Source organism: Microcebus murinus, chromosome 11 (assembly GCF_040939455.1).
Source record: "Microcebus murinus isolate Inina chromosome 11, M.murinus_Inina_mat1.0, whole genome shotgun sequence".
NCBI classification, from domain to species: domain Eukaryota; kingdom Metazoa; phylum Chordata; class Mammalia; order Primates; family Cheirogaleidae; genus Microcebus; species Microcebus murinus.
The window spans coordinates 9,402,670-9,413,525 of NC_134114.1; the positions used below are offsets into that span (position 1 = coordinate 9,402,670).

At 32.6% G+C, this 10,856-nt stretch overlaps 1 non-coding gene across 1 annotated transcript; it reads right to left on the reverse strand.

Annotated features, from left to right (window-relative positions):
* Positions 1 to 10,424: 10,424 nt before the first annotated feature.
* On the reverse strand, positions 10,425 to 10,547 carry LOC142874218 (U6atac minor spliceosomal RNA). Its single transcript, XR_012922031.1, has one exon. It is a non-coding gene; the product is annotated as a U6atac minor spliceosomal RNA (small nuclear RNA).
* Between the last annotated feature and the right edge of the window lie 309 nt (positions 10,548 to 10,856).

The following is a 10,856-nucleotide window of genomic DNA, read 5'->3' on the forward strand; positions in this document are numbered from 1 at the left end:
GGTATTTCTTAATGACAGTACAATTTATGGCCCTGTATTGCCTTAAGATTTTATATACTTGAGAATTTGCTAAGCCTCAGCCATTAGTTTTATTTCTTACAGAAACAGTTGTTCAAATATTTTAAATTGATCAAATGACTTTGAAAAAATGCAAGCCATCCTACTGGTGTGACTAAAGCTAATAGCGATGCTTCACATCACTGGGAAATTGAAAAAATCAAGTCGGAAAAAGAATACAATGACAAAAAGAGATCTCTAGTCTATTTTGTAGGTGAGACTGAAGCTGAAAAGGACATTAAAGGGAATCACATCCCATTGTTATTTTAAAACTCTCAGTATTTTATAATTCCAAATGGGTACCTAAAATAGATATTTTTTCAAGCTCAACATAGAGGGGAAAAGACAGATTTAATAGATAAGGTAAAGAAAAAAAATCTGATACGTCAGAAACACAAATAGTTTTAGAAAATTGACAGAGTACCAAATAAAGACCCATAATAGAAATGTATCCATCAAATATATGATATAGAAAGCAATCCATTCCACTAACTTTCCAATTTTGTTCCTTATCAGGCTTTTCCTCAGGCTTACTTGGGTACAATACAGTATCTCTTTCTCAGGAGCTCCTGTACAGCCCATAGTTAAAAATACAAAGAAGCTGTAAAAACATATTATATTGGTACAATGGGAGAGATCTCGGTTATTTCATCCCCAAACACAGGGGATAAAAGAAGCTTAAATCCTGATGGAAGACAGATATTTAGGTAACTAAAATTGTCAGTTTCAAACCATTAGACCTGAAACCAGTTTACTTGTGAACTTTGTGCTTGTATGTTTAGAACAGCACACAAAGCCCAGTGCATGGCTCGTAGCCAATATACTATAGTTTAGGAAATGCAAAGAGAGAAAATGATCTATTAGTTTATTGCTATATACACTGGCAAATTTGTATAAGTAGAATGCATATGTCATACTTTTACATATTTGCCTAAGCAACTGATTTTCTCTCTCTCAATCACTATGGGTAATTTCCTTCAGACATTTCTTTGTTTTGTTTTGTTTTTATCTTTTTTTTTTTTAATTTTGGCATATTATGGGGGGTACAGATTTTAAGGTTTCAATAAATGCCCTTTCCCGCCCTCTCCCCACAAGTCTGAGTTTCCAGCATGACCATCCCCCAGATGGTGCACATCTCACTCATCAGACATCTTAAATATTTTGTCACTGGAAGGTGAAAATTCAAAAATGCAAACTCCGCTCATAACTTGTTAAAATGATGAAGACCATTTACTCTAGGTTTATCTGAATATTTTAACCCACACTTATCCTTATAAAATATAATATTGACTATATTATTTAAGAATACACTAGTAGTATATATTGGCAAAATGAGTTTATGCATATTTCCATAATGTTTTCTGTTTATATGTGTGTGCATCAGTGTGTGAGAGAGAAAAGCAGAGAGAGAGAGAGAAGAAGAGAGAGACAGGAGAAGAGATATGTATACTAATATCTCCATGTCTTAATGGTTTGTAGAATAATATATTATAGTCAAGGAATTGGAATAGACAAGTAAATGGCTAACCAAGTATTTGACACTATTTACTGCAAAACTTTTGACATAATAACAAGTTTTTATCAGTGAAGTAATTTTATAGCATTCATATTTATATATTTCCATATATAGACATATATTTGTGAATAACATGATACTAAGTTTGAGAAACTTTAAGGTGTATCAGACCAGACTTATTCACAATTAGTTTGATGGATATGCATTAATTAATATTAATGTAATGTAATGTAATGACAGAACATACGTTATCACAGATATTAATGTAATGTAATGTAATGACAGAGCATACGTTATCACAGACTCCTGAGTTTAAATATGAGCTGTGCTTCATGCTACCTCTGTAGATAGAGTGAATTACCAAACTTCTCTGGGCTGTAGTTTCCTTATCCGTAAAATGGGGTTAATAACAGTGCCTATAGGGTTGTTGTAAGGATTGAAGGAATTGGTATATGAGAAGTGCTTTGATGATTATCTGGCTCAGATGTTCTATTAGCTATACTAATGACAATAAAATAGTAATTATATACATAAAATATATTTATTTTAATGATGATTATTATTATTGATTTTGACTAATTAATAATTTATCAAACTAAATATATATAATCAGGGAGGAAGGACTAATATTATTAAAATTCTCTAATGCTAAACATATAGAATTAAGTAGGAAAACTGATTTCTTTACCAAAATGCCATATTAATTCATATAATGATTTTCCATTTGCTTTTCTCACTAGAAATGCTATATGAAGTGATCTCCAAGGCACTAAAGTATATAGTAAAATACATTTAGTTACTCAGTTCCTTTTTTTGATCTTTCTTCATAAATGAGGTTATTTACATCCCTGGCCATAAATATTATCTATATTCTGGTAATTTCTAAATTACATATCCAACTAAGAATGCTACTGAATAGATATATAGATGATAGATAGACATGTGGATGATAGCCAGCTAGCTAGATAGCTAGATAGCTACCTGACAGATGGATGATTTGGATGCATCTTAATGCTATTATATTCAAAATTGAACTAATCATCTTCTTCCACTCACAATGTGCTCTTCCTCCCCCCCCCCTCCCGCCCCCTTGAGTGAACAGCACCACATTCTGCCCTGTCCTGTAATTCAGTTCTCAGTTCTCTGGAATGCTTCCCTCAGTTTCCACTGATGTTTCTGTGCTTTAATGCATGATTGTCTCTCAGCTGGCTTGCTGAGACATTAAAAAATTGAACAATTACAATGTATTATGGACCATTTAAATTACTTTACATATCTTACTAATTCTCAGAAAAATAAATGTCTTATGAAAAAGATATGATTATTATACTAATTGAGGAAACTGAGACACAGAAAATGTAAGTAGTAGTCCTAGGTCACACAAGTAAAAGGTGGCAGACAAAATCAAAATTGTCTAATAACACCTAGAAAGTGGTTATTGATGCCGGCGACTCACTGTTACGTGCTGCTAAGCTAATGCCCTTGCCTCTGGCAAGCTTCTCTCATCCTCCCAACACTGAGCTGAGTCTAAGAACTCTGGACTTCAAAAATCACTAAATTCATCCAAGTGTTTTAAATGCATGGATATTTTTTCTGGATCTACTTCTCTCCCTAATACTATATGCTCTGTGAGGGGGAGGATTGCATGGGTGTGTTTCTCATGGCATATTCAGTGCCAGTTATAAGTGTCTGGCACATGGTGGGGGATCAATAATTTCTGTTAAAATAGTGAATCACTTGAAGTTACCCAAATCCCTTTTCATGGTGATTTATCAAATTCCCACAATACTTTCCATAACTATAAGACCTATGTCATTAAAAATAGATGTTAAAAATATAGAAAATGTATGCAAAGTTAGTGGATGCAATACTGAAATACAAGTCTAACATAAAATAGCTCCAGATATCTTTATCACAGACCTGAGGTTAATTCATGGAATTACTCTGTTGTTACCTTTAGTCCCTTCTTTGGGCTTTTATTACTAATATTATCAGGCCAGATTTCTGTTTTTAAAACCAGATATCCTTGCTTTGCAAAAACTTTTTTTTTCCTCTTTTTTAAAACCTATTACAAATTATTTGACTTGTGAGAAAACTTCCAACATACTCTTATTGCCACATTGGAAAAGGGAAATGATTCTCTGTCATTCCTGAGCATTAAAACTTTCAGGATAAAATTGTAGTTGGGAAGATTTTTATAGACATATTAATACACACATACACATGTTTTGTTTTGAAACCAATATCCTGTATTCTGGAGCAGAAACTTATTTGACAGTTCATTCTACAGCTTAACTGAGCGGTTCCTGGCTCATCACATCTATTTCTCAATTTTCCTCCCTGGGCTCCACACTTCTCTCAGGATTCTGACCGTGAGCAGTAATGGTAGGAAACTGGAGGGTTGAGGGACAGAATGACAAATATTTCTCTTATTTCTCTAATGAGCTCTTTGATTCTCTGACTTCGATTCCATTTTCTCCCTGGGAATTGCCATCCCAAGGGAACCTCCTGCCCTCTGCCCTCTGCCCTCTGCCCTCTGCCCTCAGGTGGGAAGAGGCTCTCGTGCCATCTGTTCTCCAGTGTTTGGGTTGCTTCATTGCCTCCTTGGATCTCCAGCTCTTTTATTATCTTCATAGCCATCACCTGCATTATCCTCTCACTGTTGTAAATGCTTCTCAAGTGGGATTATTTTCAGGTTGGACCTGACCAACATACACTTAATGACCTATTTCATTTCCATTTTAATAAATAAAATCTGAGGGTTTGGGGAGGGACCATTTTAATCAACAAATCTATTTTTGAATTTTGATGAGCCATAAATATCAAAAGATAAGCCAAGCAACATATATGACTAAATAAAAGTTTGGAGTATTAGAGCTGCCTATAATGCAGCAAAAATTCACATAGGTATGAGACCAAACACTGCAACTAACAGACCTGGGATAAAGGAGTTGGAAATGAAATGGGAATAAAGTGATAAAAATGGCAAAAAGTGATGGAGAAATGGGGCAATTTTGTAGGTAAACAGAAATGATGACAAATTCTGGCTCTTTACTTAAACTTTTTCAAGTGCAGACATTGCAAAATTGTGGATAAACAATCTATTCATTTCCTATATTGGGATGGCACTATGTAACTTGTAGGATTTTTTTTTACATAATTATTATTTGTAAAGCACTTAGTATGGTATCCGACAAATGATAGATGTCAAAATTGTGGATGTTAGTTTGGTTGCTATTAATTGTGTTACTACAACTGTTAGTGTTGTTATATATATAATATTATATATATATTATATATATTATATATATAACATAGATATGTTATATATATAATATTAAATATATTTTAAAGAAGAATCAGTAGTTTTGATAAGCTCAATAAATATGCGAAAAATGAGAGGCAAAAGTCAAATAGTTTTGAAAATTTTAAGATAACCTTATTGACCTAATCATACAGCTAATTTTAGAAAATGAGAATCCCCCTCAAAAAATCTACTTTTATTTGGTGCAACATAATGCAGGTAAAAAAACACATCTTCATCATTATAGTTTGTGGGATATCTCTATTGAAATACAAACGAGAGAAGTGTGTTTTTATTTGTTATGATTTTTGTCTTATTTCTCCCAATAACCCTTTGGTCAACTAGAAACTTTTGAATAACCAGTGTATCAAAAAAGATTATAGTGAAGTTTTAAAGGGCATTGAAAATTAAAAGGTGCTAAGAGGTGATAGCCAGTGTGATCAAAGATGTGAAATTACATCATGTTAGCAAAAATTGAAGAAGCCAGGGAACATTGAGAATGTAAATCTAGACTGTAGTATCTCAAGTTCAGCACTTTTGACATTCTGGGCTGGATAATCCTTCCTTGAGGGTTGGGGGTGGCTGTCCTGTTCAGTGAAGGATGTTTAGAAGAATATGTGGCCTCTATCTACAAGATTCCTCTAGTGACACTCTTTCTATTCTTTAGTGTGACAAACAAAATGCTCTAGCCTTTGCTAACTGTGCCCTATGGGACTGTGTTAACTCTAGTTGAAAATTACTGGTGTAAGCTGATATTTTAAAGGTATTTTCTTGATAGATATACTTCTTTTTTCCTTGTCAAGGATCTCCTGTGTCCTAGAAGCAGCACTTATTTCTTCTGAAGGCTGTTTCTTCTTCCTTCTCCCCCATATCCTCTCCCTCTCCAAGTGGGGATTCCTGAGAGACTTGATATTTCTAATATATTGTCTTCTTCTTTATATTTTATTGGTCCAGGAATGAACACCTGACCCATGGTGGACCAATGATAATTTCTTTTCTCTCTGAGTTGAGTTGACCTTTCTAAGAGTTAGCACTTGACTCCAGATGAATTGGAAAGACAGCCATGGTTAGAAGTTTTAAACTGAGCTTACAAAATAAGGAAAAATATCTAAGATTTATTAGGAAGTAGGAACAATGTGGAAAATGTCTCTTGCCATATAGTCATGTTCACATTAAACCTAGGTCTCTTATTTCTTCATCTTGTGATAGTTAAAATAAATTATTATTTTTTCAAAAGATGTCCTATATAATCTGCCAGTGAATTCAGTGTCATTAAATAACTTAGGGCACTACAATCTTATTCTATAATATGAAATTTAATTCTGAGTTATTACTGTAAAAAGGGAAGCTTTGGTCCATAACTACAAAGATACTTAAGTATCTGATTTATAAAGATGGGAATATCTGGACACAGTAGTCTAATAGCAACCAGGAGTGCTTGTGAATATCCTGAACATAGATACCATGTTGTAGAGCCAACAAAATTTAATAACAAATTTGATACTGTAAGCATATGGAAGTTTAAAGGGGAAGGTCATTCAGGTAATTTTAATATTATTGTTGAAATGAACATCACATTTATTTGACATGTGACTTCTGACATCTGATCATTGTCAATGTAAGAAATTGCACCAGAAAATCTTAAATAGGCAAGGAAGACTTTATACAAGACTACTGCAACAGGAGAGAGATTGCACTCACCTCAACTTCATTCATTTTAATCTCTGAGTGAGCTAATGGAAAAAGACAGGAGGACATCAAGGAGGAGGTTGATCCATGAAATGTGTCTGACATTTGAGTTATCACATAGTTTGCAAAGCCTTTTCTCTGTGGTTGGGCTGTATTTGCTAATTAGGACCCATCAAATGTAAGCACCTACCTTTCTATAGAGACTGGTACTATTTTTCTTGGTGATTACATTTCAAAGCGATGGCTCTGAGATCCTCCAGAGAGATATTTCTGAGTTTTAAAACTGGCAAGGGTCATTTAAGGATATTTATATGAATCTCAATTGGGCACAGAAGAATTTACATTATAAGATTTTATAAATCTTATAATTATAAGATTTTAAGAAAAGGGAGGGCAGGGATCTCTAGTCAGTAAGAAACCTATGTAAATTCAGTCAAACTGAGCAAAATATTAAGGTCATTTCTTGGTTATGATTTTGAAAAACACAAAACAATTCCAAGTTCTAATTTATCATTTGCTTTTCTCATTTTTCTAACAGTTCAATTAAATTTTTGAATTGCACAATCTCTTTTGATACGTAGGATATACAAATACAATTCCATGATTTTATCAAACATTTATATTTAAAATATAAAGTTTTCTTTATCTTCTAGAGTATAACTGTACTGATATTCTTTTTTGTTTATTTATTTTTATTTCAGGATATTATGAGGGTACAAACATTATGGTTACATTTTATGTCTTTGCCTCACCCAAGCAAGGATTAGAGGCATGCTCATCAAATCGGCACTAACTGATCAACACTATGATGCTCACATGATAGTAATATTCTCCAGAGATTGGGGGTGGTGGGGTAAACTCACAACTAATGGATATGGTGAGCATTGTAGTAGTGATATTCTTGATTATCATCCATAGGTATAACATTAAATGATCGCTTATAATAAAAACTAGATTCTAGTGGCTAGACCAGATCTCAAATCTTCAAAGGTAGTTAATGTTCTGGTTTATAAATATGTTCATTATTAAAACACGTAATAAACTTGGCAAAATTTTATAACAAAGACTGAAGTGGTTTAGTAAAGTAATATAGTTGCTACAGTAGTTATCTTTGATATCTGTTGCTATCTTGTACTGACCATATTAATTGGCCTTGTCACATGTATGGGCCAACCCTTGGATGTTAGGTATTTTGCATCCCTAAAACTTTTTAAATCAGGGAAATGATAAACAAAAGGAAACACTAAACCAATCTTCTTTCATTATCTATCGAAATGTTAAAATAATTGAAGAAGTATTTTTTTAATTCCATGTTCTTTGATCCTTACTTAACATTTTCTCCAATGAAGTTAATATGTTTTATATTTTCTATTATGCTAATTCAAGTGAAATACTTACATATATTATTACTACAAGTTTTTAGAGATTTAATTTAAAAGCTTGATATGAGACAAAATTGCTTTAAATTGCACATATTTGAGATATACCTACCTGGATAATCTTTTGTTACAGTGTAGGTAATATAGTCATCAAAACACATGACTCAATTATCATGCTGATCTTCAAGGCGATAATACAATAGTTTTTCTGTAACCTTTGTGTTAAGGTAAAACACTCTATTTTTGGTTAACACGTCCAATGGAAAAGAAATGATTTTAGAGTAATGTGTCCCAGAGAGCAACAGAACCAATAGCTTTTTTGATTTAGTAGTGACCTTTAAATCTCTAGCATTTGTAGTGTTACAACGATCAAATCAACAGAAGATGTATTTATTCTAAGAATAAACCTCATTAAGATCATAAGCAACATTTGACAAATAGGCTCTATTTGCTGCAAATTGGTTTTTCATATCAGGAATAAAGTATTTCTATTTCATATTTAATTACTTAGCCTCTAAAATATAACAAAATGACTGAAGGAAAAAAATTTGGTTTTCTTTTTATAACATTATGTGTGTAGCCACAGATCTATATGCAGCAGGTACTCAATGATTGCTGAATAAATTATGGGGAATTGTAGATGATTTCTCTTTATTTGTTCTTTTATTAATCTAGAGTTGCTTGAGATTTTCCAAATGGTCTAAAAACCAGAGTAGGTAACTTATGAATTTATGATTTTTCAAAAACAATAAGATTAAGAATAAGAGAAACTTTGTTGTGAGATTTCTAAATTTTCAGGGATGACACTCAGACAAAATATCCTGATCACTAAGTTTCATTTAAAATCAAAAGTACATTTCTTATCATAGAATGATCAAATGAAGTATTACTGTAGTTTTCCAATAATAAGGGCATATCATAATATCATCTATAAAATAAAATAATATAATAATAGCAATTAAACATTCCAGATAAATCTTTATGATTCAAATATAATGAGATCTATCCATTTCCCATTGGCAATGAGCATATATCTTGCAGTAGTTCATCTTTGTTTCCCCTAATATAATAAAACTAATTTTTACAATAACAAAATGTCAAGGCAGAATAATGGGACACCAGGAAGCAGTTGCCCAATTATGCTTCATAAAATATTGGAAGTTCCAGGATTTGTAAAATATTTCTTTTATAAAACTGCAATAGTAATGGCTTACAGAGTATAATACTTTCAAGAGGTAAAAGAGGAAATCTTAATAATTCATGAGGGAAAACATGAATAAGTGGGTACTTGAAATAGCTGTGTGTATTACTGGTATTGTTGTACAATAACTCTGTTCTGCAAAAGAGTTTAGTTCAATAGTGTGAGTTCTGAAACAATTAAGAAGAGGATCACAGTAGACACTGCACTTGTTTCTTTATTTAACAAATAAAGTTTAAGTGTTCACCATGTGTGAAAAACTATGTTTATTGCTGTATAGATAGAAAACAGTGTAGAGTGGACTGGGACTGGTGTGTGTGACATCTGCCACCAGCACCACATGGTCACTAGCTGGGTTAGTCTCAGGGACCAAAATAGTCCAACAGCTGAATAATACTACCATTAATTAAGGATAGCTCCAACATTAATATCCAGTAAATGAGCATATTTTGGACTTTCCCTATCTAATACAACACTGACTATTCTTTATATAGCTTTAAATTTAAATTATAATGTTCCATAGCCACCTGTGGTTACTGTCTATTGTCATGGAAAGGTCAGATATAGTATATTGTCATCATTGCATAAAATTATATTAGATAAATGTAGAAAGAACAGAGAATCTCACCAGATATAGTAGGACTAGCAGTGGTACCCATCTTTGGCCAAACTAGAATGGATTGACTTCATATCCAATTAACATCACAGCCAATTCCTACAACAAGGACTAAAGCCTATTGGGGGAAAAACACACAGAAAATGATTCAGAGAATAGGAAAATTAAACACGCACAGGGGCACATATGCACACACACATGTAAACATACAGATCTAGTGTTGCTTATGTTTGGTAGAGCAACATACATGTATGCATGTGTATATATATGTGTGTATAAGCACACACATATATACATATATACACACATACACATATATGATTATATAATATTCATTAGTGAACAAAAAATGGAGAAAATATAACATCATGGAAAAAGTTAGTGACTGAAAAATGCATTCTAAAAAAAGGACTTCTTGAATTTTTATTTTTAATTGATACATAATATTTGCATGTATTTATGGGGTACATGTTATATTTGATTATATGCATAGACTGTGTAATGATCAAGACAGGGTATTCAGGGTGTCCATTGCCTCAAGTATTTATCACATCTATGCATTGGAAACATTTCAAATCCTCTCTTCTAGCTATTTTGAAATATGTAAGACATTGTTGTTAACTATAGTCACCTACTGTGCTATCGAACATTAGAACTTATTACATTAAAAGCAGTTAGAAACTGAGAAGTACGCGGCAATGCCTCAACCATATGCTTGTTCTCCGTGCCAAGGGCCTCTTCCATGCTTGTCAAGGAGACTGCCAACTTCCCGTCCTTTCATACAACACAATAGAGGACATTTTTTTATGTTATGAACTTTTGAGGCATTAAAGATTTTAAACAAAACATGAACTACCGGAGATAAAATGACATTTAGAATAAGTTGAAGACATATTTGCTGGAATATATTATAGAAAAAGAGTCATGGAGAGCAAAATAAAATTAGGGGATTTAATATTATTTACAGGGAAAAATAAAACCCCACAAAATGTATTCTTTAGATTAAAAAAAATAGTAGCAATAATGGGGACAAATTTGATAAGATCACAGAGTAGTCAGAGGAAGCAAATAGATACAGATGAGTTTTAAGAAGAAGA